This window comes from Vulpes vulpes, chromosome 8 (genome assembly GCF_048418805.1).
Source record: "Vulpes vulpes isolate BD-2025 chromosome 8, VulVul3, whole genome shotgun sequence".
Classification (NCBI taxonomy): Eukaryota; Metazoa; Chordata; class Mammalia; order Carnivora; family Canidae; genus Vulpes; species Vulpes vulpes.
In genome coordinates this window covers 1,172,576-1,193,087 of record NC_132787.1, presented here as the reverse complement: position 1 = coordinate 1,193,087, position 20,512 = coordinate 1,172,576, and the positions used below count along the sequence as shown (strand labels likewise).

The 20,512-nt window shown below is 59.5% G+C and overlaps 1 pseudogene; it reads right to left on the bottom strand.

Moving 5' to 3' along the window:
• Window positions 1-8,709: 8,709 nt before the first annotated feature.
• LOC112921025 (replication protein A 14 kDa subunit pseudogene) lies at window positions 8,710-9,099 on the bottom strand (annotated as a pseudogene).
• Window positions 9,100-20,512: the final 11,413 nt, after the last annotated feature.

The window sequence follows — 20,512 nt, the reverse complement described above, 5'->3', positions numbered from 1 at the left end:
CCTCCTCCGAGCCGCCCTCCAGGAGATCCTAACCGGCTCTTCCAAACGTGTCAAGCCAAAGCTGCCGTGTGTTTGCGCGGAGCTTCAGACAGCTACTTAACACCGGGCCTCCGGCCTTTGATTCCTGCGCCCCTCGCCTTGGCCTCTCCCCCCGTCTGGCTGGTGTTTATCGGCCAAGACGATGTTTAAATCACACTCGTTTCCTATAAACATTTCACTTGAAATGCCATCCGCTGCCCCAGAAATCCATCTATCACCAGCTCGGGGTGTACTTGAGGAGCCTCCGGGCGATGCTCCCCGTCTCTGTCCCCTGCCCCCACCCCGCCTCCCCGCCTCCCCGACCCACATTCTCAGGTTTCACGCTGTAAGAACAACTTCCCCTCCGTGTAACAGGGCACTTAGTGCCAGGATTATTTATAAGGCCGAGATGGCAACGGGCGGTGGGGAGCAGCCCGGCCCGTGGACACTTCCTCTTGCAAAGCTCAATAAACGGCCTGGAACGCTGTGTGCCACCTGATGTCTCGGCCTTTTGTGCGGGTCCTTTCGGCTGCAGGGGGACGTGGAGTTTGGGGGACGGGGGTCTGGACCGGGTCAAGGCTGTCAGCGGGGTTTCCGGGGTTTATGAGCCTCTCTCGTTTCTGGCCAGGCACTTCCTCTTGGAAACGAGCTGTCCTGGGCTTATCCCCCGGCAGGGAGCCCGTGGCCTCCCAGGGAGAGCCACGGCACCCTCCCCGCAGGGTGGTGCTGGGGATCGAGCCGGGGAAGGCATCTGGATGGAATGCAGGTACAGGCGGCTCCAGGGCTTCTGCTCGCTAGAGGTTTGGAGGGGCTGCACTCAGGCCCCACGGAGGGGAGGCCGGGGGCTGGGTGGATGCACTTGCTGAGGGCTGACAGCTCTCCGGCCATGCTCCCCCCAGCCTCAGCAATTCGCCAGTTGTCCTCATTAGAAGGCTCTGCTGGTCTGGGGCTGGAGGATGTGACCCATCTCACTTACTGGCCAGCGTCACACCAGCGTAAAGCACCATCCGGCCTTCCAGGTCCTTCCCAAAGAGGCCTGCTCCAACCCTCCCTGGACACTGGGGCACCTGCACCCCCATCCTGTGCCCACCCACTGCATGCCAGGCACCTCTGAGGTGAGTTCAGGGAAAGCCCTGGGCGAGAGACTTCTAGAAGGTAGAGAGGGATGAGGGCGAGGCCTAAGGTGGGCCAGGCGGAGGAGCAGCCCTCATCTTTGGGGGCCAAGTAATGCTCCCTTTACAAGCCAAATGAAGAAAAAAAGTTCTAAGGGGAACATATGACTCCATAAAATAAAGGGACATAATTGGGAGCGATATCTAATTTATCTATTGAATGCCTCCTACGTACTCTTTTATCACTTAGATGGACAGAGTATAATTGGTGTGCTGAACGCCATCAATCTCAGGGCCTGGGCTTCCTGTGCTGGCTACACCTATTACTGTCAGATTATGACACTGTAATACCAAGATCAATGACATTTTAAATGTGCTCCAGTTATGGGCAATTGCTGACAATAAAAACAGTGACAAATTGATGAAACTTGGGCAGCGATGATCTGGTGTCAAAAATAAACCATAAATAATCTGCTTTCCAAACTGGGAGAGGTGCCTGGGACGCCGGCTTAGGGGGAACGGCCCAGGGGAAGACAGCCGATCCCACCCCCACAGCATCTTGGCCACTCAGGAAGCCCCACTCGCTCTGGGAAACTCCCTCCAGGCTGGGCTGCGAGGGCCCAACAAGGAAACGGAGGGGTGGCCTTTGGTCAGGGCCCGGCGGCCCCTCAGAGAAAGTCCCTTTCACTGAGACCTGGGGAAGCACCTGCGGGGCCACACAAGCTCACCGAGATGCGGGAGGGGGGTCTTGCTGGACGCTGGCCGAGAGGAGGAAGCTGGGCTCACCGGCCCTCTCAGACTCGGACCTAGCCAGCGCTCAAGCCGGGACCACGAGCGTCCCTCTCCGCGCAGGGACTGGCTGCTCCCATCTGCTCCCGCCCCCCCCATCCCTTTCCAGGAGATGCTCGGTGTCTCTCCTCCAGGAAGGACTTCCCACAGCGGCAGTGTCCTGGGCGCCGGGCGCCAGTGCAGGCAGGGACGTGTTGGAGGAATGTTCATTTGGGGATCATGGAAAAGAGGAAAAAGAACGTGAAAAATAAGATCTTGGGCGCCTGGGGGGCTCCGTGGTTGAACATCTGCCTTTAGCCCAGGGCGTGACCCTGGGGTCCCGGGATCGAGTCCCACATCAGGCCCCCTGCATGGAGCCTGCTTTTCCCTCTGCCTGTGTCCCTGCCTCTCTCTCTGTCTGTGTCTCATAAATAAATAAAATCATAAACAAACAAACAAACAAACAAGAACTATGGCTCATTCTCTGGTTTTGCCTCCTGTTGGAGTTTTTTCAATGAAAGGGAGCTCCAGGCCTCCAACCAGCTCAACTATTTCGGGGCGGATTAAGGTAACCCCTTCTCCAGTTTCGTCTTTTTAAGCTCTGGCCATCCTTCATGGTTTTGCTCTCACACGTTTCCCTCATTTTACTAATGATGATTTCTGAATATGGGCACCACTGCTGATGCTGCTATTACAAGGATCGCTACCAACGGGAAGCAGTTCTTGAGCGACTGCTACCTGCCAAACTCTGTTCCGGAGGCTTTGCACATGTTATTTTTAATCCCCATAGTGGCCCTGTAGGTGAGTGTGATTTTATACATTCTAGAAAGGAGGAAACAGGGGCGCCTGGGTGGCTCAGTCGATCAAGCATCCAACTCTTGATCTAAGCTCAGGTCTTGATCTCAGGGTTGTGAGTTCAAGCCCCACATTGGGCTCCATGCTAGACATGGAGCCTCCAAAAAAAAAAAAAGAAAGAACAAGAAAAATGGAAGGGAGGAAAGAAAGGCTTTGAGGTCCAGGAAACCACCTAAGTGGTACAGCGGGTGAGCGGGAGAGCAGGAGAGGGGTTTAAGGTGCCGGCTCTAAGGTTCATCTTCATTCCAGTCCCTCTTACAGACCTTCTCAACCTTTTTTACAGCTGAGAACCCAGAAGCCAAAGAATTCCCTCGAGAACCTGCAGCCAGACCCAAACCGAGCTTTTCCCACACTTCCTAGTACACCCATGCTCTCTCTCGGTGCACCACTGCGATCTCCTTCCCGGGGAGGCTTCTATTCAGCCAGGGGCGCCAGCCTTGACCCCAGAGGCAGCCGGGGGGGTCGGCCTGGAGTCAAACAGCTGCTGTTGGAATAGTCAGTCCCTTTGCCTCTTGACAGCTGTGTGACCTGAGGCAAGCCACTTTGCGTCTCTGAGTTTCCGGGGGCTGTGACAGCTTAAACGACAAGGCACAGAGAGCATTTGGCAGGGAGCCTGGCACATAGTAAGTGCTCACTAAATGGTAGTTATTAGAGATAAAACTGGGGACAGTGGCAGAGAAGTTTAAAGAACTAAAAAAAATCCAACCAGGGAACCACACAGTGACAATGCTCACCTGCAGTGCAGGGGTCCCGGGGCCACACGACGGGCGCTGCACAGTATAGGTGTCACAGGATCTGTAACAAGCCCCTCTGAGTACCACAGAGGTTTTGATGGCAAACACCTTAAAACATCATTTTTAAAAATATTTTATGTATTTATTCACGAGACACAGAGAGAGAGAGGCAGAGACACAGGCAGAGGGAGAAGCAGGCTCCATGCCTGGAGCCCGACGTGGGACTCGATCCTGGGATTCCAAGATCATGACCGAGCTGAAGGCAGATGCTCAACCACTGAGCCACCCAGGCGTCCCTAAAACATCATTTTTATATTAACACACACGAGATACACTATTAATAAAATGCCAAGTCTGCATAATTTTAGAGCTAAACCAAAAAAAAAATTGTGCTAAACCTTAGGCCTCAAAAGAATTGGGTCCTTGGCCAGGGCCCTTTAAGATAAGTCCCCAGATCACTGGGGCCCATTCCCTCTCCTCTCTCTGACATCAAAGGGACTTTGGCAGAAAAGTTTGAGAATCTTTGTGTGAGGGACGGAGCCTGGACCAGGGCCAGATTTCTGACCCCGACACTCTTTAAAAACAAAACATACAAACCACACTGCCGCCCCCACCTCCCCGGGTTTAACCTTCAGGTTTAGCACTCACGACATGACACATTTGGCGTGACTTTACAGCCACTTGTTCCTGATTCCTTCCTGTTTAATGATTACCAGCGACCGCTAATCATCAAGCCCGGGAAGGGTACCCGGTCCAGCCGGCTACGGAGCGTGGCACAATTGCTCGGACTCTCAGGGAAAGACCCCAAGGCTTCCTGTCACTTAGCTCCTTTAGGTTTTAGGGCCGCGGAAGGAGCCCGACCATTCAGGCCTTGACCCTGCGTCTCCTCACCTGCGTCCTCCTCTGCAGGTGCCGCCGTGGGCGCGGCGTGGGGCTCCCAGCCCAGGGCTCGGGCTGCCACGCTCCGAGGGCCCCGCGCTCGCCGCGCATCCAGGGGCCACCCGCGGGCCTAGGCCATGGGGCCACCACGGCCCTCCGGAGCTCACCTTCCCTAGCTCCGGTCTCTCTAAAGTTTCACTTTCTTCTTTAAAATTTTTTTTATTTTTTAGATTTATTTGAGGGGAAGTGCAGAGGGAGGGAAAGTCTTAAGCAGACCCCACCCTGACCCCGGGCCGGCCCCGGGGCTCCTTCTCTCGACACTGAGATCACAGCCTGAGCTGAAACCCGGAGTCAGACGCTGATCCGAGCGGGCCACCCCGGCGCCCCCGGAGCCTTGCTGTCCTCCTAGTGGCACAGCTAACCTGTGATGATTGCGGAGAAACCAGCCCAGTCAGTGAAAGGAGGGAAAAGGGCTGAGGAGTGTCCCCACCCGGGAAGAAACCTGGTTCGCTGGGCACGACCGGTGACGGGGCGGCCGAGTTCTCTCCACCTGCTGCAGCCACCCGGGGGACCCCGTGGGGGCCGGGGAGGCGCCGTTGCGCAGGCCACGCGGCCCTGATAAAAGTCAGAAGCCTTCCCAAGGCCACGGTGCAAGGGGACTGGTCACAGCCTGGTCTGAGGATCATTAGGTTGGTCCTTGGATGACTCTAGGTTTGGATCCGGAGGACAAAGGGCCTCCCTCCCCGGTGGGTCCCAGCACCCCTTCAAGCAGCAGGCTCGTGGGGAAGTGGGGTGCCCGGATCCTGGCCGGCTCTTCCAAGAGTTTTCCCCACCACCTACTCCATTTCTTCGTGATACTTAAAATTCCTTGAATAAAGAACAAATCCAAATTGCAAGTACTCCCAGGAAAGGGCGTCGGGCGACTTAGGCCCGTAACAGCTCCTTTTCTGAGGGAAGGAAGTGCCTTGCTCTGCCAGACAAAACGACAGCAACACTCTGGTTCCCCCCAAAGAGTGGCACTGGGTAAGGCCCTCCTGCCCCAGAACTCAGGGGTGACGTAGGGACATGCCATCAGTCATACCCAGGACCCCAAGAACCCTGAGGCCCAGCTATGGCAGGCTCAGGGAGGGCTGCACAGAGAGACAAGGAGGAGTGAGAAGGAAGCTGCGAGGGGCGCCCGGGGGGCTCGGCGGTTGAGCGTCTGCCTTCGGCCCAGGGCAGGACCCCGGGGTCCCGGGATCGAGTCCCGCATCTGGCTCCTCGCATGGAGCCTGCTTCTCCCACTGTGTCTCATGAATAAATAAAATCTTTAAAAAAAAAAAAAAAAAAAAGAATGAAACTGTGAGCTGCCTGCTGAGCTGAGTTCAGGAAGTTGAGGTTGGGGTATGGGGAGGAGGGAGCAGGGGAAGGGACGGGAGGGGAGGGGAGGGAAGAGGAGGGGAGGGGAGGGGACGGGAGGGGAGGGGCCAGCTTGCAGGGGAGGGCAGAGTGTCAGAGGGACAGAAGGACAGCACAGACAGCAGGTGGGGAGCTGTTTACAGGTGAGTTGGCAGCAGGGGGTGGGGGGAGGCTGGGCCCGGGTAGGGGCGGCGGGGCGAGGGTGAAGGGGTGGCAGTGGCTTGGCAGAGGGCAGCCTTTTGAGGTGATGACCGGAGCCCTGGGTTTTGGAGCAGGAAGGCAGGTTGTGTTTCACATCCTTCCCTGAACAGGGAGATTGGCTTCGGCCAAGAGTAAGGCCCTAGGAAGCGGCGCTGAGTACCCTGCCGTCCATCCGTCCATCGTCGATGGATACGGAGTGGGAGCGAAGTTGGGAGCGTGGGCGTCTGACAAAGTCTTTATGATTCTAGAATCGCTTCTTACACCTCCTTCCTCCTCCGCCTCGGCTAATGGGCTGCGGGAACCCACCACACCCAGGCGGCCAGGCGGTCGGTCGTGGGTTACGCAGAAGCTGGGCCCTGCCCCCGGCCTTCCCCCTTGGCTTGGTCTTCAACTGCCCCCTTGCCCCCAGCAGGGCTGGACCTTCCTGCCTCCGGTCTCTGCGTCCCTCCAAAGCCTTCGTAGCCCCCCAGCCTGACAGTGTGGTCTGCTCCCGGGCCTCGACCCCTTCCGTGCAATGCAGCCCCCGCGTCCTCTGGCCCAGGAGCTTCTGGATTCACCCTTCCCTGCAATCCAGCTTCTCCTATCTTGGATACCAGCACCTTCAGCCCACGAATCACAGCGGACGGTGAGTCTGGGATGCCTGGACTCCTCCCCTGCCATCACCCTCTCTGAGCCAACAAGTACTGGCTCATCTTCAATAAGCCAAGGCCCGTTCGTGGTGCTGAAGAGCAGCGCGGACAAAACGAACTCCTGCCCCCACCTTCCACTCTCCCCATCCTCAGTCCCCACTGTCACCTGGAATCTCCACTTGGTAGGCAGAGCGATCTTACGAACCCGGATTTACCCTTACGGTGCTTTGCCAGAAACCTCAAATGAAGACTTTTAAAAAAATGTGGAGTGAGAGGCGCCTGGGTGGCTCAGTCGGTAACGTGTCTGTCTTCAGCTCAGGTCATGATCCCAGGGTCCTGGGATGGAGCCCGCATGGGGCTCCCTGCTCAGCGAAGAGCCTGCTCCTCCCTCTGCCCTTCCCCCTCCTCATGCTCTCTTCTCTCTGTCTCTCAAATAAATACATAAAATCTCTAAGAACTGTGAAGTGCAAAAAATCAAGATGTGAATTATAATAGTTGAACAGCTTTAAAAAAAAAACACTGAAGAGATATAATATGATATATTCATGGGCATATGTATGTGGCCAAAGCTCGACAACAGAGACTGGCCAAACGACCCCAAATCCGCATGGTGGTGTGTCTGGGAAGGAGGAGAATGGTACTGGGGAGGAGAGAAACGGAGCTCCTGTTTTATCTGTAATGACCTGTTTATTCTATTTTTAAAACTTTGTTTTTGGGCAGCCTGGGTGGCTCAGTGGTTTAGTGCTGCCTTTGGCCCAGGGGGTGACCCTGGAGACCCGGGACCTAGTCCCACGTCGGGCTCCCTGCATGGAGCCTGCTGCTCCCTCTGCCTGTATCTCCGCCTCTCTCTCTCTGTCTCTCATGAATAAATAAATAAAATCTTTAAAAAATTTTAAAAAAACTTTATTTTTTAAAAAAGATTTTATTTATTTATTCATGAGAGACACACACACACAGAGAGAGAGAGAGAGAGAGGCAGAGACACAGGCAGAGGGAGCAGCAGGTTCCACGCAGGGAGCCCGACATGGGACTTGATCCTGGGTCTCCAGGATTGCGCCCTGGGCCGAAGGCAGGTGTTAAACCGCTGAGCCACCCAGGGATCCCTATTTTTAAAACTTTAGAGCAAAGTTGACAAAAGGTCAATAATAGGTTAATAAAACTTTAAGTCTGGACAGCGGGGACAAGAGCGTGACACTATTCTATTTTCTGTATTACAGAAAAACCAGTGGAAATTTAAACCGTAAATATGTCAGGGGTCCCGCACCGTCCCCACCCCCTGAGCCTGACAAACTGGCCCTTCACCAGCTTGTCCCAACCCCTTCTGTCCACACCGAGGACCCCTGGCTCCCCAAGGAGACCACAGGCCCTCTTGCCTGCAGCCCTTTGCCCCGGCTCTTCCCCCCAATGCGCCTGCTGCTGTGCTGCTTCGCCCCTGCCCTTCCAGACGGCTCCAGTGGGGAGGAGGGGATGGCCAGTACAGGGAGCTGGGAGGACGGGGAGGTGGAAACAGTCCGGCGGGGACAATTCTTTCTCGTCCTGGTTCGGATTCAGCTTCAGCCAGAGAGACAGATCACTGGTTTCTTTTTATTTCTTTTTCTTTTTCTTTTTCTTACCATTTCAGCTTTTATTAATAAAACAGAAAACTAAATTCAAGGCAACAGCTTTGTTCTTGAGTCTGATCTGACCATATTCCTGGAGACATGATTCTTTATTTTTTTTTATTTTTTTTATTTTTTTTGGCATGATTCTTTAAGAGGACTTAAGTTACTTTTTTTTAAGGTTATTATTATTTTTTTAATTTTATTTATTTATTCATGAGAAACATAGAGAGAGACAGACAGACAGACAGAGACACAGGCAGAGGGAGAAGCAGGCTCCTCGCAGGGAGCCCATCGTGGGACTAGATCCTGGGTCTTCAGGATCATGCCCTGGGCTGAAGTCGGCGACCAAACCGCTGAACCCCCCGGGCTGCCCAGGACTTAAGTTTCAATATACAGACAGGTTTCATCAAAAGTGGGACACTGCAATATCTTGCAAGGTTAGGTAAATGAAATAAAAAAGAGAACAAGTTAAATATTAAAAATCACAGAAATCTCCCTCAAATATCAGGGGTTTCCTATGACAGTCCTCAATGTGCTGCTCATCAAGATCAATCCCATTGCACAACCCACAAAGGACAAAACTGAGGAAACTTACGGGTAATTTTCACAGCTTCGTTGTAAAGGCCCAGATGGGAGGGACGGTCACCCTCCTTAAACCGGACATAAAGGCTGCCGCGGCCGTTACTCTTCCAACTACTTCCGCGATTCCAGAGATTTCTTCATCAAGGGGCTCCATCAACTCAATAGTTCCATTTTTTTCCTTCTCTGTCTGAAAGTATAAACATTTTCCCAGTGGGATGAGTCTTCTCCAGCCTCCCCACGAAGCCGACCCGACCCGCCTGTCGATGAACTGAGCAAGCATCTGGCCTTGACGCGACGTGGGCAGCTCCATGATATCCACCATGGTTGCGGCCTTTTCTTTTTATTTGAACTCGGGTTTAATGCCTTTCTTTCTTTCTTTCTTCTTTCTTTCCTTTCTTCTTTCTAGATTTTATTTGTTTATTTATGAGAGACAGAGAGGCAGAGACCCAGGCAGAGGGAGAAGCAGGCTCCATGCAGGAAGCCCGACGTGGGACTCGATCCCAGGACCCCGGGGTCACACCCAGGGCCGAAGGCAGGTGCTAAACCTCTGAGGCACCCAGGGATCCCCCGGGTCTAATTTCAAAACTGTTATCAGTAAGGGGGTGCAGAAGGAGTAAGACCCTGCACAGAGCCCTCCCGCCTCCAGCCTTCCAGAACAGCCCCCACCCCCGTGCCCCTGCCCACAGCAGCTGTCCCATCCCCTGCGCAGTGCTCAGCACCCTGAATCCCACTGCCCGCTGCGGCCCTATCCTCTGCAGCAGACAGGGGGTCCCGGGGGGGGGGCCGGACACCACCTGGTCGGCATCCCTAGCGCCTGCGGCCAGCCGCCCCGCGAGTGCCCGGCACCCTTCCTGAATGAGTGGGTGGTCTCCCCCAGGGACTGCGAGCATCGTGTTGCCAGGGACTGGGCCACGATCACTCCTGGACCCTCAGTGCCCGTACGGTGCTTGGCACATATCTGGTCCAGTTTGCAGGCCGGGACCTCTGTGTGTCCCCTCCCGTCGCCTCTCTCCCTTCTCCCCCGACTGTGTCAGGGCTGGTGGCCGAAGCTGGGGAGACCTGTCTCCCTCCGGTGACCAGACGCCTGAACCTTCTCATGGTGCAGCAGAAGGTGGTGGCTGGGCCCCTGGGTCCAGGCGCCTCTCCCGTAGCCAATCCCAAGCGCGGGAGGACTCCTTGGAGGAGGGGGTGCCTCTGGTCCCCTCCCGCCCACTTCAGGCGCCAGCATTATCGAAGATCCCCTTGTCGACCCTGAAGTCTTCCCTCTCCCGCCCGGGTCTCGTTTCTTCTTAACCTATTTTCAGAGAAGATGTGTTTTAGCTGGATGCACCTGTTCCTCAACCCAAAATAAAACACAGGATCTGCCTTACTTCGGGACCAGTGTTTCCCCCTTCTGGAACTTTCTTCCCAAGTTCATATCGCCATTCTACTTCCAAATCAGGTCTCCTCCAGGAAGCCTTCCTTGATTAAGCTAAGTATGTTTTAATTTTCACCCCCGTCTCCCATTATGCTATTTCCCAGTAGCACTTGTAGTTCATACTTGTTCCCTCTGCTGTTCACTGTGAGCTCTGTCCTCCTCACCGGACTGTATAAACACGCAGTTTTATTTAAGTGAACTCTGCCTCCAGTGTGGGGCTCAAACTTGCCACCCTGAGATCAGGAGTCACCTGCTCTACCCACGGAGCCAGCCGGGCGTCCACGCATGTGCTATTTTAAAGATTTTATTTGTTTATTCATGAGAGACACACAGAGAGAGGCAGAGACACAGGCAGAGGGGGAGCAGGCTCCAGCAGGGAGCCCGATGAGGGACTCGATCCCAGGACCCTGGGGTCACACTCTGGGCCAAAGGCAGACGCTCAACTGCTGAGCCACCCAGGGATCTCAAGCATGTGCTATTTTAAAAGCAGGATTCACACGCTCCTGGGGGGCTCAGTCGGTTAAGCAACTGACTCTTGATTTCTGTTCAGGTCATGATCTCACCGTCATAAGATCGGCTCCCATTGGGTGCGGAGCCGCTTAAGATTCTCTGTCTCCCTCTCCCTCTGCCCACTTCCCCTCTCTCCCTCTCAAAAAAAAAAAAAGAAAGAAAATAAAAAAAGGTAAAGAAAAGAAAAAAAGTGGGACGCCTGGGGGGCTCAGCGGTTGAGTGTCTGCCTTCAGCGCACGCTGTGATCCTGGAGACCCAAGATCGAGTCCCGCGTCGGGCTCCCTGCATGGAGCCTGCTTCTCCCTCTGCCTGTGTCTCTGCCTCTCTCTCTCTCTCTCTGTGTGTCTTATGAATAAATAAAATCTTTTTTAAAAGCAAATAAAAAATAAAAGCAGGATTGATAGATGATTATCACAAATTGACAGAAAAAAATATGTAGCAAAAGGAGAGCAGAGGAGGATTTTTCTTTTGTTGCCCTAACATACAGTCGGGCATCTTGGTTCCCTAAGCTCTTTAGCACGACGAGAGGGAATCTGACTTCTGCCAAACACTTCGGGACCCAGCGGGCACCTGTGGGTATCCAGGAACGGGGACTATGTCTTTTACCTGCGTTGTTTTTCTATTCCTCCACTTTCTGGGGTTTGGCCCAAAGTCCTTGGCTTAAACCCTGAGCGGTAACAGGTTGACTTAGCTCTGGATTGTGGTCCACTGAGATCCCCAGATCCTTGGAGGCCGAGGAGGTTATGCCCTGCCGCGTGGGTGCGGGGAGAAGGGCCCGCGAGCAGCGGGCGGGGGCGCGGGGCGGCCGGGCTGGGGGTGGACAGGGGCCTGCGCCCAGGGCACAGGTGGCCCCGGGGCCTCCAGGAGCGGGCAGCCGCCGTCCTTCCCGCTGCCCGACGGGCCTGCAGCTGTGGCACAAGATGTCGGTGGGCGCTGCCAGGGCACAGGGGCGGCGCCTGAGCGCCTGGAGCCTGGAGAGCCGGCGCCTGACTTGGGGGGGGCCCTGCGGGCTGCAGAGTGGGCTGGAGCCAGGACCACGCCACGGGGAGGCCGGGGCCTTGGGCGGGGCGGGGGGCGCAGGACGGGGCACACAGGGGGGCGCGGGGCACAGTGGCCTTGGGCACAGGGGGGCTCAGGGGGGGCGCACGGGGGGGCGCAGGGGGTCGCACGGGGGCCTTGGGCGCAGGGGGGGCGCACGGGGAAGCAGTGGGGCGCGGGGGGGCGCACGGGGGAGGCGTGTGGGCCTTGGGCACAGGGGGGTGCAGGGGGGGCGCGGGGGCCTTGGGCGCAGAGGGGCTCAGGGGGGGCGCACGGGGGGCGCAGGGGGTCGCACGGGGCCTTGGGCGCGGGGGGGGGCGCACGGGGGGGCAGCGGGGCGCGGGGGGCGCACGGGGGGGCGGGGGGGCGCATGGGGGAGTAGTGGGGCGCGGGGGTCTTGGGCGCAGGGGGGCGCAGGGGGGGCGCAGGGGGTCGCACGGGGGCCTTGGGCGCAGGGGGGCACAGGGGGGGTGCGGGGGCCTTGGGCGCAGGGGGGCACAGGGGGGGCGCGGGGGCCTTGGGCGCAGGGGGGCTCAGGGGGGGCGCACGGGGGGCGCAGGGGGTCGCACGGGGGCCTTGGGCCCAGGGGGGGGCGCACGGGGGGGCAGCAGGGCACAGGGGGCGCACGGGGGAGTAGTGGGGCGCGGGGGCCTTGGGCGCAGGGGGGCTCAGGGGGGGCGCACGGGGGGGCGCAGGGGTCGCACGGGGGGGCCTTGGGCGCGGGGGGGTGCAGGGGGGGCGCAGGGGGGCTCAGGGGGGCGCACGGGGGGGCCTTGGGCGCGGGGGGGGCGCACGGGGAGTAGTGGGGCGCGGGGGTCTTGGGCGCAGGGGGGCGCACGGGGGGGCGCGGGGGCCTTGGGCGCAGGGGGGCGCAGGGCGGGGCGCAGGGGGGCGTACGGGGGGGGGGGCGGGGGGCGCCCGACGCGCTGGGCAGCCGCGCCCGCCCGACGCCCCTGCCCTGCGCTCCCTCCCGGAGCCGCCTCCCTGCAGGCACAGGCCCCGGCGCTCGCAGCTCCCCCTCCCTCCCCGCCCACGCCCGGCCCCGCCGCCCCTGGCCCGGCTCCGACCCGCCCGCCGCCTCCCCCTCAGCGTTAATTAAAACTCGCGAGATGGAGAGGCTGGCGCGGGCCGCTCCGTTTTATTTGCAGCATCTTTCATGCTGCTGACGATCGTAAAGGGCTTTAATATTGAAATATGGGCCATTTTCCCAGCTCCAGCCCGCGCGCTCCCGCACCCCCGCACCCAGCCCCCGCGCTTGATGAAGGAGCCCCTGCAAATCCATTAAGAAGAGATAATTGAAAACTCCGGGGTAATATTTAAGGCCGCGCGCCGCGGGGCGAGGGCCCGGCTGCTCCGGGCGGAGGGGCTGTGCGCCTGGCCCGCGCCCCCCAGGCCCCCAGGCCCCCAGGCCCCTGCGCCCCCCCAGCCCCGCCTCGCCCCCTCTCCTGGGCCTGCTCTCGCTGGCTCGCTGGCTGGCTCGGGGCAGGCTGCCCTCCAGACACTTCCAGTTCCATAAACAGTGACGAGTCACCTGGGGAAAGGTGGCTCAGGAGCCAAGGTGCGCGCCAAGGACACGCCATCCGCCCCCCCCCCGGCTCCTCGGCCGCCTCTGGGCCTTGCCCTCCCCTCCACCACCACGACCGCCCAGCGCTTGTCCACAAGGGCGACCGCTGTCCCTCCAGCCACACCATCCAAAGTAATGGGGCCCTGCGGGCGGCGGGAGCATGTCACACCAAGTCGGATGGCGGGGTGATCATCCGTGCGCTGGGGATGAGGACACAAGGGTCTACTGTACCTGTATGGTCTCAGCTTTCCACAAAAAAAGCTTAGACAGCAGCTCAAAAAATATCTTCATTGTATGCCTTTCTCTCCCAAAGAGATGAACTACCTGTTGTCCTTAGACGACTGTCCCTTAGCGCATTGTGCGGTCATTACTGTTTCAAGTCTGTGCCCCTACTAGCCTATGACATCCTGGGAACAGGGATCAGGTTTAATGTCCCTCCACAGCCCTTGCTCCTGGCTCAGGGCCAGGAATGTAACATGTGCTCAGTAAAAGTCATTGAATTGGGTGTTGTCCGGGTCCCTGGACGTCCCCAGGGTTTCCCTGCAAACCCATGGGGGAGGGTGGGACAGAGCATGGAAGGGGGCAGATCCATGAGGCTGCGCTGGGGGTGGTGCCTGTCTCCCACGGTGCTCCGAGCTCGGCTCCAGGATGTTCCCAGAATGGAGCAAGGGGGTGGGAGGTCTGCTGAGGCCCAGGTTCGCACTGTGCTGTAAGAATCCTTACGTTCTCGACGCCTGGGGTTACCCAGCAGTTGGGTGTCGGCCTTGAGCCCAGGGCGTGATCCTGGGGTCCCAGGATCAAGTCCGGCATCGGGCTCCCTGCATGGAGCCTGCTTCTCTCTCTGCCTGGGTCTCTGCCTCTCTCTCCCTCTGTGTCTCTCATGAATAAGTAAATAAAATCTTTAAAAAAAAAAAAAAAAAGAATCCTTAGATCCTTTGATTCCCCCCGGGGGCAGGGGCGGGGCTGGGGGTGTCCCCTACTCTGTTTGGCTCACTCCCCAATCAAGTCAGCCTCAAAGTTCCTGCTGTGAGCCTGAGCGTGCGTGCGCATGCACATATGTGTGCACACCCCCACTCGTGCCCGTAGTGTGCTCTGGGTGGGGGAGGGTTCTCCGAAGACCTACCTGTGCACAAAGCAGGAGCGGCCCAGGCGTTTCCATCGGTAGCCCCCCTGGCTGCCCCTCTCGCCCCGACTTCCCCAGCGCGGCGCCCAGCACCTGGCCGGGAGTGGGCCTCAGGAGAAGGCAGCCTTGGGGCAGCGGCTCCTCTGGCTCAGCTTCCAGCACCCCCGCCTGTCCATCCCGGACCGGAGCTGCAGGGACCCCCTCTGTAGGGCCGGCCTGAGGCCCTTCCTCTTCCAACTCTCCATTTTTCAACCCAAGGCCTCCTTGAATCACAAAACATGAGACCTGGAAGGGGCCAACAGACATCAGGTGTGGCCCCCTCTTAATACCTACGGGGCAGCCGAGGCCCAGGAAGGGCTCGTGGGGGAGGCCTTTGGTGACAGCCGATGCAGGCGTCCCGGTTAGTGGCAGTGTCTGGCCTCCTTAAATACACACGGTTAGTATTTGAAGTGCCTTTTGCAAACATTACCTGTGGGGCCCGTCTACAGTTCCCAGGGACAGATGAGAAAATGGGTCTCAGGAAGATTTAGTGATTTGTCCAAAGACACACCGGTGACAGACCCAGGATTTGAACCCTGGCTTGGTTGGCTCCAATTCCAGTGCTCACTTCAATAGCCCCTCCCCGCCCTCAACACACACACACACACACACACACACACACACACACACACACCACCAGGCTGAGCCAGCTTCCCAGACACTGACTCTTCATCCCTGGGATATCTGCAGTCCGAAGTCTTTTCTCTCTTCAACCCACGTCTTCCTACCCAGGGCAATGCGCTCTGCCCCAGGTGAAGGCATGGGGGTGTCCCCACCGGGGTCCTGGGCACAGGCTGTCATGGACTGAAGCCACGCAGAGCCTGTTCTGCACACAGCCCCGCTCCAGTCCGTGCACTGAGGCCGCAGCCATAAATCCCCAGGTCTCAGCTCATAACCATTAGCAAGCGATTGGGCTCATCAGGATGCGTTTATGAGGCTCAGGTCAGATAAATGGATTGCCGGAGGTCGGGAGCGAGGGATCTCCTGGCCCTGCCCGCTTCAGAGGGGTCCTCACCACCCAGACGCTGGCAGGCTTCGCTTGACTTGCAGCTGCAGGTGGAAGGGGCTGTCGTCACAGTGGGGTCAAAGCATATTTTCCCAGGTGTGGGAAAGGGCCAGGAGGTGTCAAGCCTCAGATAGCTCACTGTCACCAGGGCTGGACACACCCACACGCACACACGCCCCACGTAAACCCGCCCACACTCTCACACCCCATCTCGGGTTCAACTAACCGTGGGGCAACCACCGCCACCTCCCGCCCCTCCCTCCTCGATGATGTCCCCACACTGCTCTGCCTCTGCGGTGTTACCTAGATGGGCGCTGCCCAGACGTCACGGGGCATACCCATCCTGGGGAGTTTTTTTAAAACGCAGAGTCTGACTCAGTAGACCTGGAGTGGAACCTGGTTGCGTAGTGAGCTCCCAGGCGGAGCCCAGGCTGCAGCTCCAAGGATCTTAGACAACGTTGCCACGGACTGGAGGCGTAGGAGTTTCAGAACTTGGAAGAGCCGGGGCGTTTAGCCCGGAACTCCCTCTCCCTCCGGAGATGCCACTGTGCCCACCCAGGAGACTGAGCCACTTGTGGAGTGCTGCTCCCCCTTCCTTCTCAAGCTCCCTCTTGCCCTTCAGGTGTTACTTCCTCAGAGAAGCCTCCCACCACGCAACCTAACGGGTCCCCACTGCACCCGGCCTTTGCCCTCTTCGAGCGGGGACCACGATTTGCACTTCCACGTTTGCTTACTGTTTTTGGTCTGCCCCACCTCCTGAAGTGGGGGGTCCCTGGGTGCAGGGATCATGCCTGCCCTGTTCATTCATGAATTCTCAGCACCCCGTGGCTAGCACGTAGTATGCACTCAGGAAATATTGCTGAATGAATGAATGAATGAATGAATGAATGAATGAATGAAAGAATGAAGCACTTCCATGCTGAGAAGCGATGGGGGAAAGAACGTCTGAGTGGGGAGCGGAGGCCAAAGGCAGCCAGGGAAAGCTTCTTGGAGGGAGGGAGATGGGAGGACGAGAACATTGCATGAAGGACTTTGGAGACACGACCCAAGGAGAGGAGGGAGGCGAGAGCATCTGGGCGACAGATTGGCCCTGCTGGTCCCAGATGACAGGACGGGGTGGGGAGGGGCCTGGAGGGAGAGGCCGCGGAGTCTCGGAGCCCACAGAGCCCACGGAGCCCACGGCGGGCATCAGGAAGGCACGTGGTCCTCTCTGCTCCTCATGGGCAAGGCCCTTTGCTGCTTTACTCTTCTAGGCCCGGCAGATCCTCGCGGGGCCCCTGCTGTGGGCCGGGCAGGTGCTGGGCGCTGCACTCCCGGGGTGCCCACGGCGGCCCTGACCCCCGCCCTCGCGGAGCGTGCCCTCTCCCTGGACGGACTGCATCAGACCCCTGGGACGCCCGGGCCAAGCCTGCAAGGGAAGGTGCCTGCTGCGGGGCCGAGGGGCCCTGACGTCACCCGGCGCCCTGGGTGGGGAGGACACTCTTCCTCCCGGGCACCCCTGCCCGCCGCTGGCACGGCCGCCCGCCCGCACTGCCGGGCACTGGCCCTTTAAGAGGTGCGCCTCGCTGCCAGGCGGAGGTCGGAGGTTCGGCCCGGGGCCCAGGCTGCCGAGCTGGGCCATAAATCACGCGCTCGCCCCTGGCAGCGAGCTCTCCTCTGAGTGGCCCAGATGGCGGGCAGGCCTGTGCTCCAGGGGCAGCCAGGCTCGCGACAGGGGGCACGCAGGCAACGGGGGCACACAGCTGGGCCCCGGGCCCCGGCGGCAGCTGCCCACCTCTGTCTGACGGCCTTGGGCCAGAAAAAATGCCACGGACCCTCTGTGCCAGCACAGGGACCTTCTGACTCCTGAGTGGCAGGCTGGCGGTGGCCCTCGGGGTCACAGCCCTCACCCGCCCAGGCGTCCCAGGCCCGCAGAGGGCCTCTGACACCGTCTCCTCTGGTGTCAGAGGCCACGGGGATCCCCTTTGGGGCGATCTCTGGAGGCATCGTCCGCCCCAGCCTCGAGCCTGAAAGTTCTGCAGTGGTTGGCCCGGCCCGTCTTCCCCGTTGCTGTCGCCAAGGTGTGCCCTCTGGCCCTCGGCAGGACGGCGGCTTCCCGTTCCGTGGGGCTTTGGGGCAGCGACGCGGCCCGTCCCCTCTGCCCCCACGTTCAGCCCCAGGAAGACGGGCTGGAGCTCTCAAGGCCGCCCCGATGGAGCCCCGCCGTCCTGGGGGCTGGCATCCCTCAGCCACGCTCCAGGTGCTGTGGCACAGGGCACATATGACACCAGAGGACAGTGACAACAGCTCAGCAGCCGCAGTCCCACCGAGCGGGCTCCGCAGGCCTTGACAGCCTCTCGCGGCCTGGGCCATGTGGCGGGGTGGACACGGAGCCCGGAGACCCTTCCCCCCCCGAGGGATAGCGGGGCTGCCCTGCCCCCGCCCCCGCCTCCCCGGGCACCTGGAGCAGCAGAGAACTCCCGGGTCACAGGACACTAGACGATTGCCTTTGCCTGGGGCGTTCGCTCCTCAAACTCCCCCGGGGAAAGCCAGCGCTCACGGGAGCTGAGAGATCGCCTGTCACAAGCGGACCCAGGGAGGAAGCCCAGATCTCCGGCTCCACCGCCTTTGCTTCCTGAGCAGAAACTCCCCGAGCACCTCTCAGCAGGAGGGACTCTGCTCCAGCTGTAGCAGAGCAGTGGGAGGTTAGACAACCAGCAGGACTTTCTCAGAAGAGTAGATTACGGAAGAGGCTAAGACAAGTGAAGGAACCGAGGTCTCCAGAACAGCGGGGAGGGGGCAGGGAGGGAGGGCTGGAGTTTTGCTCAGAGGACATCCAGAGAATGTCGGAGAAGGGGGCTGGCGTGGGGCTCGAGCAGGGCTGCCGGGGCGCGGGGCTCCAGGCCCTTCATTCAGGACGTCCAGCCTTCAACTGTTCGGGCTTCCGGGAACCTGCGGGACTGTAGGTTCGGGCCTTACCTCGGCTGACTCTCTTGGCTTACTCCTTGCTCTCCCGGGATGGCCGATGCGGCTGCCAGAGCCATTTGCCGTCTCTAATTTGTGTTTAAATTAAAGTTCCCACAAACAGGGGCTTAATGTGCTGTTACCAAGAGCTCCCGGGCCCCCTGCCGCTCCGGGGAGTTGAGGCTGCTGGGGGAAGAGGCCCTTCTGCACACGTCGAGGCTGAGCCCACCGGGCACGGGGACCTGGGGTGGGTGATCCAACCGGATGACCCAGGCCTCGTCGCCCTTCCCGAGACGGCGAGGCCTCGGGCAGGCCGCTCCTGCGACGGAGGGCTCGGGGAGCAGCAGACCTGTCAAGGGGCTCCCTGGTGTCGCTCACCCTTTTTCAGGACCTTGGAAGGAAGGCAGGGGAGGGGAGCAATAAGAAGGGGGAGGGGGGCGGGGAAGAGGCACAGGCCCCGTTTTCAGCCCCGACACAGGGTGCTCAGTGTGCGCCAGGGCTGCTCGTGGGGCCCCACCGCCCACTCACCTCACTGCCCCCACGACCCTCCGAGGTGCGGGTTGCTCTTATCATCAGCCCCATTTTTACAGGTAGGGAAACTGAGGCCCAGAGAGAGGCCAAGTCTCATGTCACAGCGCTAGTAACAGGCGGACCCAGGATTCCCATCTGTGGGCCGGCTCCAGATTCCGGGCGCTGTGCTGCCCCCAGGCCACGATCTGTCTGTCGCCCGCCGGCCTCTTGACCACACGACCACACGGTGGGGCTTCTCTTTGACTGCCAGGGTGACGGGGACGGGGTGAGCCCCTGTCCGCTCCCTCTGCCCTCTCTGAGCCACAGACGCGTCCCCGGTGAGGTCCGTGCGGGGGTGACGGCCGGGCTCGGAAGCCTTCAGGAGACAGCAGGTGGAGCGGCCTGCACAGGCCCTCGGCGCCGGGCCCTTTCCTTCCCGAGTTCCGACCTCGGCCTTCCCGCCGTCCCGCCCACGCGGCCTCTGACTTCTGCTTTCCAGGGAAGTAGAGGCAGTGATTCCTCACCCCTCAGTCAATGACCTTAGCAGAGGCTTGTCCCTCATTCATTGCTCTCCCCCTGCGGAGGGCGACGTGCATGGAGAAGACGGGTAATCTCCAGGCCGCGCCGTCCTCCGCACGCAGGTGAGCCCAGAGCTCCAGCAGCAGACGAATGACACATTCAAAAGGGTTTCTCTCTCTGTTTGTTTTTTTTATTATTTTATTTATTTATTCATGAGAGACACAGAGGGAGAAGCAGGCTCCCAGCAGGGAGCCTGACGTAGGACTCGATCCCAGGACCCTGGGGTTAAGCCCTGAGCTGAAGGCAGGCGGTCAAACGCTGAGCCCCAGGGATCCCAAAAGGCTTCACTTTAAGAGAGTTTAATGACATGATAGTTCTCAAGACAGACAGGATTGGGGGGACCAGCAAGGGCTGACGAGGCACCAGAGAGCCCCCAGGGGCAGGAAACAGAAGCGGCGCCACCAGAGCCTATGCGTGTTGGGCTCACGAGAGAGGGGCCGCCCAGCAAAGCGGTGGCCGCAGAGGCACCCAAACCCCCGCCAGGACATCCAGGCAGGCAGGAAAGAGGGCAGACAGCAGGGGCTGGGAAAGAAGCTGGCTCCTCTGTCCCTCCCTGCCAGGACCCCGCGGGCCAATCCCAACCAACCGCGAGGGGCCAGGGGCCGGGGCCACGCAGCTGAGATAGCACAGGGGCAGGCCAGATAACCCTCGTGTCACCCGGGACCCCCACGTGACAGTGAAGCCCCGTCTCCCCACCTGCAGCCAAGCGGCAAGCCCCAGGGAAGGAAAGTCAAGACTCCTTGTGTGACTTCACCTTCACAAGGAAGGTGGTGACCCGGGCGGAAAGGAGGCGAAGGACAGCGGGCTGCCCGGGCCACCGTCAAGAGCCCCTGAGGCGGGCACAGGTGGCGGGGGCAACCTCCGGGCAGGGGTGCCAGTGATGTCAAGGGGCTGGGGACCGGCCCTGCAGCTCCAGCATTTAGGATCGGTCACTGTCGCCCTGGTCCTGCCTCTGCTGTCCCCACCACCAGCCCCCGGAGGGCGGGAATTCTGTCCCGCGGTCCTG